The sequence below is a fragment of the Pimephales promelas genome, chromosome 2 (assembly GCF_988280905.1).
Source record: "Pimephales promelas chromosome 2, fPimPro1.hap1.1, whole genome shotgun sequence".
Taxonomy (NCBI): domain Eukaryota; kingdom Metazoa; phylum Chordata; class Actinopteri; order Cypriniformes; family Leuciscidae; genus Pimephales; species Pimephales promelas.
Window position 1 is genome coordinate 33,415,511 of NC_142770.1, and position 9,937 is coordinate 33,425,447.

General features: G+C 42.2%; 1 pseudogene; it reads right to left on the minus strand.

The window, feature by feature from the left end:
• Nucleotides 1–3,153: 3,153 nt before the first annotated feature.
• Nucleotides 3,154–4,611, minus strand: LOC148997229 (uncharacterized; annotated as a pseudogene).
• Between the last annotated feature and the right edge of the window lie 5,326 nt (nt 4,612–9,937).

Genomic DNA, 9,937 nt, shown 5'->3' on the forward strand with positions numbered 1-9,937 from the left:
TCGGCTAATGTGTGTAAAAGTAAAACAATACAGTAATTTCATTAATTTACCAGCTCCACGACACGCGTTAGTTCCTCATTCCAGAGTTCCTATGGCGGTCTATGGGAGTGTCGTAACTCTCTCTCTCTATGGCCCTCTGGACTACACTATTACAGGCTAAATATTTTTTGTATAGAGTTGTTTACTTAAAACCTGTGTCTTTGTTCAGTAATCTTTGTCCTTGTTCAGAAAATGTTTAGTAACCATTACAAGCAATGCCAATAAACTGTTTTATTCTTATAAAAATTCATGTGTTCTGTGTACTTTATAACATTTTGAGGGCAATTGGGTGATGACAACAGAATAAGCAATTATATTTTTAAATTAATTTTCATCCAAACGAGGCGATTGAAAGCCCTGATAGGTCTGGTCACGACTTTGGAATTGTTGTCTGATGGTTGAAACCACACGAGAGGCTTCTTCTGCTCTTGCTTAAAACACCATAAGCCCAGCATATAGCCTGTCTGTATGCACTGTACTGGTATTGCCTAGGGATAAGTAGGAAAGATTCTTAAGTTTTAAACTCTGTAAGTAGGTTGGAAACGTCTCTGATTCATGTTTATTGTGTATGCAACACATCTCCTGTCACCTATAGCTGTTGTTCATGAACATACTCATGCGTGCTGGTTTGAAGGGGACCATTATCTTGCATGAAGTGTGAGTATGCTATGTGTAGCACAAATGGATTCAGGCATTATGCCTCATATCCAGAATGCTGGATATGTACACGTTACATCTGTATCAGTATATTTAAAGTAGCCTGCCTCCTCTGTATGGATAGAAAATTGTTATATTACAAGACACAAATTCAGATAGGCTTCTCAGAGCCTGTTTTATTACAGGTTTGAATGAATGAAATGTCTCTTCTGTATTAGAAAAATAAATATATAATTATTTTAGGTTTGAATGAATGAAATGTCTCTTCTGTATTAGAAAAATAAATATATAATTAAGAAATAACTAAAATAAATACCTCCAAATGTAACAAAAATAGCTCACAAACTTACAAAAACGAACTAACAAAATGTATCTAGTTTTCTTCCTCCTTATCCTGTTTTTCTTCCTCATGCTTGTTTGCCCATCTGATCTTTCCCAGAAGTTTTTTGAAAACCAGGACATTTTCATAATTAAAAAAATAAAATAAAAACAGCCAGGACAGGACGGGAAAACAGAAAATGTCCTGGTAAAACAGGACTGTTGGTCACCCTAACCAAGTCTAAAGTCAGTGGCGCGTTGCGTGTACTTTCAGATGCTATTTTATCCGCATGCTTGCAGATAGAGTGAACAACGCGCATACACATAGTAGATGATTCTCTCATTTACACAGATGCATTTTACTTTTTACAAATGATGCATTATTATAAGGAAAACTATTTAAACACGAGGGAAATCATTGTTGTGTTCATGATGACGATAGGAAAAATAGGCATAAAGCATACACATTTGCCCAAATTGATATGCATAACCGAAGCTAATATGGGTGGGTTTGTCCCATCCCCAATGTCACTTCTATTTCTTTTACAGCCCTGACGAGAACATCGATCTCCTCGGCTTTGAACCATCAGACTTTACTGTGAACCGATTCTGAAGCGCGCCGCTGCCTGCAGCCTGCAGCTGCGTCTGCCTTATGTGACGTCATCGCCGAGTCGCGTGAAAAATAACCGTCACTAAACAAAAACTACAAAAACGGGACTTTAACACCATTTTTGAGATATTTCTAACTTCATATACATATCTTAACTGCTTTATGTACCCATTAATCGACAGTAGTGTTTAACCTGCACCATGGCCTTTAACAATCACGAATTATGACCTAATGACCTTTTAATCAAAAACACGCCTGTCACGAACAGTTACAGTGGCGTAGATCGTAGAGTGTGTAGTTCTTGAAAGAGCAATTGATGCGCTCGGGTTCGAGCCCGGCTTTTGCCGAACATATGAGATGTAAAAAGTAGTCAGTTTGGGCTGATGATGTGGTTGTGCATTATTTGCACGAAACAATTTTCTCAGACAATCTGCTATTATCATTAGCATCCTTACGTGCGCACTTATTTACGCCAAGTTTATTTTTTATAAATCCCGATATGTGCGTGGAAAAATGCGTACGAATTCTATGCCCATTTTGTGCGTACGCAACGTTTATACATCAGCCCCCTAGTGAGTAAAGTCAGTACTATCCAATCCAATGCAATAACATTAACCAGCATTTTCGGGTAGCCTACATGAAAATCTACTTCTTTTTTTTTTTTTCAAAACCAAAATCTCTCATTTTTTCACTTAAGTTTTTTATCAGGCTACTTGTCTGGTCGGGCAATTCTCTAAGTATATTCTCTTTCACTTGCCCCTTCAAAAAATCCACTTGTCCCAGACAAGCAGACGAGTGGTAATGTCGAGCCCTGTATGTATAAAATATTTTGGGGAACTACTTACATTCCAAATAATCATCATGTTTCCTCTTCTTTACTACTCTCTTTTTATGAGGCATAGTGGTGTTGTTTTCCTAGTCAGTTTGGGCTGATGATGTGTAGTCATAAAGCTCACAGTCTTTTTCATTTTCTACAAAATCACCAAGTTAAATAAAAATGTAAAGTAACCTTTATGTAGCTAACGTAGGGAAATAATAACTACACCAGATTTAGTAGGCTATTATGTGTATTTGTACCTGATGTCATTTTTATTTTCACCAGATGGAAAGTGAGCCAGTCCTCCATGGGGTTTAACTTTTTTATGTGCTGACTGCACCTGGATCTTTGGCCATTTCACAACCTTTTCATCTTCAAGGATCCAGTTTTTTGGAATTACACCCTCAAAATGTTTGTCACCCTCGAACCAAACAGCCCTTGCAAAAACCATGTCTGAATCTACAAAAGGTAACTAAAAAAAAAAAATCCTTAATTTTTCATTCAACATTATGCAACAAAGGGAAGATGGCATATCCTCCGGAATGTGGTAGACATACAGCTTTTGTTTTCAAGTCCTGTATTTGTAGTAGCTGTGTTTTAGCTGTGCTGCAGGTACTGCCAACAAAAGCAATGTCCAGTAGTTTAGACTGGCAAGGCTTTTCAAATAGGTTGGAGGTTTGGTGTTTTGGGATGACACTGCAAACCAATTTGTTCATCTGTTTTCTTTTTTTTCAGTTACAAAAGCTACGCTGCCATCTTGGAGCAAAGAGCAGCTGTCCCTTTGCTTTCCTGACACTGGCTGCAGGCGAGTTTGCTTCTGTTTCGTATTTTTTTTTGTGCATGCTCCTTCTCTGCCATTCGCTTAGCCACTTGCACCAAAGGGTAATGGCTGGTCTTGACAAGCTTCTTGATGGTTTTCAGATGGTTCTCAAAAGGGAAAGCAGATATCTCATTTAAGGAACAATCAAAATGTGCAACATCTTCATGGAGGTGTTTTATGTGATGCACATTGTAGACAGTGAATTTATCTCCATAGACCTCAGCGCTGTTGATGACAAAATGATTAAGGAGGTCTGCTGCATATGGTAGAAAGTGGTTTCTCCGCTCGCAATCTGCAGAAAGAAGGATCGACATTCCAATTGTCAAGCAAAGGAAGTGGTGGTATAAATCCGGGTCCACAACTCCATGGAGTATCACTGGTCCAGTGTACAGCAGGAACTGTCGGAACTCAGTGGCTTTCCATCTATCCAACTCCTGAAGGGATCTGGGCTTCCTTGCCATCTCACTGGGCATTGAGTTCCTCAGTTTAATGAGCTCACTGGAGAGTTCAGCTGTCTGTCTCGGAGAGAGTTTACGAGGTAGTACAGGATGCGCCTTACAACCCCAAGGCAAACAAGGTGCATGTAATCAAGAACAAAAGAGCTGACACATGGGATGCCTGCTCTGATCAGTGGTGTCTCCCCATTCTGGTGTTTGGCTCTGTAGGCCATCTCTTTTCATCTGTCCTGCTAGGGGATGTATCCTTGCTGTTGAACACTATTTTGCCCAACCATTCACCCTCCTCTTCACACCTCTCACAGCTGTGGTATCCAGTGTGGTAGATTATATTTTTCAAGAAAGCTCTTGCTGGAGCCTCACAGATAAAGGCTTTTATGTCAACCTGTATGACATTCCCCTTGTGTTGGATTCCAATTTCCCTGAGCCTCTTGATTTCTTCTACCAGGTCTTGGACATAGTCTTCCAATGGTTCAGGTTTTGTCATTCCACTAAACAGGCAGATGATAAAAGGCTCAAATCCCTCAACTTTTGCCAGCATGGGCCAGAATTTAGCAGTACTAGATCTGAATAATGGCACACCATCCACATTAATGGTGACAGCAATGCGATCTGGTGAAGCTGGGCACTGCAGAAGTGTGCTGCGTTTACCAGTTTCCAAACCATAATAGATGTATTCGCCGTTACATCTTGCCTGGCATTCCACTACTTTTGGAGTACAAAGCAGTGTCCGTGAGTCCTTGGGCAGGTCACTGTGTCCATGATTACGTAGAGCTTGGAGCAAGTCATTGAGTGATTTGTGTGATTGATTATTGACCACTGCCCAATCTGCCAAGTCTCTACATAGGTCCAATCTGTTGTCATCTAGGTCATCAGCTACAGGCGCCTCTTCCATCACTTCGTCTTCTGTGTCTGGACCTTCAACACTGTACTTTCTCGATCCCTGCCATCATCCACAGCATCAAACTCATCATCATCCCCATAGGACATGTCATCCATTTTAACAAACCAACAGATGTCTGTAGAAAAAAATCATATAATAACAGCTATTGTTTTATAGTTTTACTATAAAATTACTATACTATTAGGTGGCCAAGGAGTTGGGCGAAATCAAGACCGTCCAAACTGAAATTGTCACGGCTGTGCACGGAGATGAACCCAAACGCAGACAGTGTACAATGAACTCAGGGTTTATTAGGACAAAACAGGAAAACAAAACCCACGAGGGGGCAAAACAGACGAAACAAGGGAAATAAGACTGACAAGACTAGAAAATGACTGAACAAGAAACCAACAACACTTTGTATAATACTAACAATGACAATGCTTTTCACAGACTACTCACAGGTAACATTTAGCAATGAACCGACACAAGACAGCAAACACAAGGGGATTATAAAGGGAACACTAATGACAAGGACAGGTGAAACTGACTAGACAATAATCACAAGACTAGGATAACAAGGGGGCGGGGTAACGTAACGAGACAACACAAGCACATGGCCCAAACTGGCCATGCGCTTGCACACAAAACATGATTCTGTCATGATCCTGCCTCACGACTAGAGAATATCAAAGACAAGAAGGCAGAATCATGACAGAACCCCCACCTTAAGGAGCGGCTTCCAGACGCTCCTCAAGGGGACATTAAACATGGGACATGACAGACTGTGACACAGACACAAACCAACAGTACATGGCAAAAACTAACAAAGGCATACAAGAATACACAACGACAGGGTTGGGGTGGAACATCAAAAACATCATACAGGGTAGAGGGGGTGGAGGAAACACAAAGTTCATGGGGGGCATGCCAGAGTTTGTGATGGGAAGTTCCGGGTGAGTCGATGGGCAAGGGATCCTGGTTGACTGGGAGGAAGACTGGGGACGAGGACTCTGGGCTGGCTTGGACGGAGACACACGAGGAGAAGACTTAGAAGTCTGGGATCTAGTGGAGACAGGAACAATCGGGGAAACAGTCCAGGGTTGAGCGCAGACAGGGCTGACCGGGGAAACACACGGGGTCTTGGGAACAGTGGAAGTCACAACAGGGATAGCAACTGGGGGTACATCGAACGAAGGAGACAAAGCAGGACTCATGACGGGGAGTGTAGTAGGAGATCGTAGAGGGGAAACTGGGACAGAGCTCATCGAAGAAGACTTGGGAGCGGTGTTCTCAGCTGCAGTCTGGGGTACGGCGCTCACTGCAGCTGTCTGGGGTACGGCACTCACTGCAGTTGTGGACTCGGGACAGGGCAAATTGACAGGACTGAGAGGGACTTCAAGGATCTTGACAAGGGTCTTTAAGTATTCTGACAAAACCTCAGCGGCATCGCGGACAGGCATGTCTTGACGAGCAGAAACAGACCGCAAAACACTTTCAGCAGCTAAATCGGCCTCGGCCCTCTCTGCAGCGCTTACAACTGTAGCTTCAGGAATAACGTTCACAGCTGCAGCGGACTCTGGGACATTCACTGCTGCAGCGGGCTCTGGGACATCCACTGCTGCAGCGGGCTCTATACCAGGCAGAGACGAAGGACAGGGCGCTCCCCTCCTCCTCTTCTTTCTCCTAGGTCGCGGTACCGAGACCGTAGTTGGACTAGTGACCAGTTGAAGGATCTCCGCGGGGACCGTAGCAGGCTCTGGGAAGACAGTCCCAGGAAGTGTAGACTCTGTCGAAGAGGACTCAGACGCCGACTCCCACGACAGCCGTCTTCCCCGCTTTCCGCGAAGAGTTGTAACAGTGGATGACGCCTCGGGAGTCGAGGTGGGAAGAGTCCGGTCCCCCACCGTAGCCACGGCGAGAACGCGACCCTCCGGGATCACGGGGAGCAAGCCAGGTGATGGCGACACGGTGGCACTCGGCGGGTCTTTCCGCGACAAACAGACCACCATATCCCGGAACGGACGACGGGCCAGCTTCTCCCGTTCAGCAAGAGGAGGAGGATCATTGAGACCCGCAATAAGGTAGCAATTTAAGAGGCGTTCAGGTAAGAGACACCTCCCCTCATCCACAACCCGGGCATACTCGTTCAAAGACAGCTCTCCCTGGGAGGGAATCGAAAGCTTGCCACTCCGTGAATCGGAGATAGTCCTGAGCCACCAATCTTCTAGAGGGTCCGACTGGCACTTGATGGGCGAGGACATACTGTCTGCTGGGTTCGGTTCTGGTCGGTTCATTCTGTCACGGCTGTGCACGGAGATGAACCCAAACGCAGACAGTGTACAATGAACTCAGGGTTTATTAGGACAAAACAGGAAAACAAAACCCACGAGGGGGCAAAACAGACGAAACAAGGGAAATAAGACTGACAAGACTAGAAAATGACTGAACAAGAAACCAACAACACTTTGTATAATACTAACAATGACAATGCTTTTCACAGACTACTCACAGGTAACATTTAGCAATGAACCGACACAAGACAGCAAACACAAGGGGATTATAAAGGGAACACTAATGACAAGGACAGGTGAAACTGACTAGACAATAATCACAAGACTAGGATAACAAGGGGGCGGGGTAACGTAACGAGACAACACAAGCACATGGCCCAAACTGGCCATGCGCTTGCACACAAAACATGATTCTGTCATGATCCTGCCTCACGACTAGAGAATATCAAAGACAAGAAGGCAGAATCATGACAGAAATAAACTGCACAATGAGGGAATTCTTGAATAAATAATATATTTTTCCACACCTTTTGTTGTGAAGATGATGCGTTCACTCCGAATCCTTCCATTTAATCGCCACATCTTCTAAGAGCTCAAGATCAGCCATTGTGCGTCATTATACGCATTGTGATGGGCCATTTTATTTACATCCATTTAATTCTGCATCTGACAAGCTACGGATGTCGGTTATAATCTACTTGGAAATGGGAAATAGTTCAGCACAAATGTAATTTCTTGCAGCTTTCTGAATGGTTGAGACACGTCATAGGCGTATGTTATTTTTTCAAAAATAAAACAAACTAAAGGCATATGCATGAATACCATGATTAAAGTAATAAAGGAATAAAGTAAAAAGACATTTTTACTATGAAAACAACTTTCCCCAGTGGACAAATAATATTTATCGATCTATCTATATATCTCCCTAATTATCTATCTGAGCGACTATCTAATTGCTATAGGCTATCTGCTCCGTTAGACGAACATATTGGCGAGAATATCAGTTTGTACATTATTTCTTTCTGTTTACCATAGTACACTAGTACACTATAATTTATTTCACAATAACTCAGTACATTTTACTTCGACAGAAGCAGTTGTTGGGGTATACATAGTATAGACAGAAGCAGTATAAATTATGTAGTACATCACACATTACAATTGCAACTACTACTTTAGTACACCATAGATCAATGTAACTTTCCCAACAACTGATCAGGAAAACAGATATATTCTAATGTGAAAATGGATCCCCAAGAAGCAATAGCTTATAAATAGGGGTCCATCCCACCACCAACACCTCCCCACCCACCTATCATTGGTAACCAGAGCGGACCGACTTAGATGCCATTAACAAATAAACTTTAAATTATGAGTATTTGGAATACAGTTACTTTCATCAGACAGAAATAGACAGACATTGTACCTTTGTACTTTAAATTGAATTTATCCTCATACCAATTGAGAGGGGTTCCCTCAATACCCTCAATTATATCTCTCCAGTAATTGTTGCTTTAAGTTCTTTTTGAATATTGCTAAAGAGGCAGATTGTTTTAAATTAGGGTCCAGCTCATTTGTGGGCCCCTGTAACCATCTTATTTATGAGAATGAATTGCATACCAATATTAGCCTATAGCAGAAAATATTTCACTTTCTTTTTGGAAATGTGTTAATTTGCATTTCTGTTACATATCGATCAAACGGGTGTTTGTGTAATTGTAAGCTGTTAAGACTTGCTTTGTGAAGTCTTCGTGTTATTTATGAGAGGCAGTATTGCAATTTATTTTACACAACCGTCTACAGTTTCACACACTTTCACGTGTTTTTTCCAACTGCCGACGTTGTCGCCATTTCTCATTTCACCCGTTTTTGTGCGTACGCCTGGGTCAGAGCTTGCGTGAAGGACCGCACATTTTGCCGTCAAGTTTGTTTTTTATAAATACCAACTATTGCGTAGAGAGCGGCGTACGCCTTCTTTTGTGCGTACGCAACGTTTATAAATGAGGCCCCTGGTCACAATTGAGAACACCGTATCCACGCCACTGATAGCAGCCAGCGGCAACCAGCTTGATTTAATTTGATTTTGGAAACTCTACTAGCCTACTACTACTACTTCTAATACTACTATTTATAATAGGCCTACTGTTCCTCTAAAGTGAAGTTAACGTGGCAAACATGACTCTCTAATCAAAAGAGCGCGCCTCTCAATCAGCTGCATAAGCGCAAATAACGTCATAGATCCAACGGTATTTAACGGCATTTAACTGCAGATTGTATAGGAAAAGACGGAAAGACGCTTGCAAGATGTGGACCTGTACATTTACTAGTAAAATACAGTCAATTCACTTTTCCAAATGTTCCTTAATATTCACTTTTATGCGAGAACTTATTTTTAGTGGTAAAAATAGCTAAGAAAATCAATCAGGCTCACATTCCCTAACAGGCCAGCCCGCAGGCTCACATATAGTCTGTAATAATATATCCTCTGTCTGGTTATATTGTTAATTGTTATATTCGTAGTGTTATATTTGATATTTTCAGTTGTAAATGTAATTTAAATCATTTGGTTACATTAACTTTAGAAATAACGTTACTCACATATATGTAGTGATCCAGAAGAGAGAGCATGCGCGATAAGGATTAGGCACTGAGACAGCGGTTTATATACCCTCGGCCAGATTCGCGGGCTTAACACGCGAGCATAAATACAAAGTTTAAATATTTTCTTAATTTTGTAAAATGTAATGTATATTCATACCTTTTGTTATATTAGTCTGACATTAAATTACATTGATTCATTAATTAATGGGGGCACTCTGGGGACGGGCCGGATTAACCACAGTCAGGAATTTCCCCGGTGGGCCGGTAGTGTTTCGAGGCCGCGAGGGCCGGTTTGATAAAATGGAGCGTATGTGTTAAGTCCCTGCCTTTTAAGAAAAAAGACGCCGGTTTCGTCACAGCTAAAGTGGCGTAGATCGTAGAGCGCGAAGCGCGTGCGTTGTTGATGCACTCGACCCGAGTTCGAATCTGCCTTTTGCCATAGT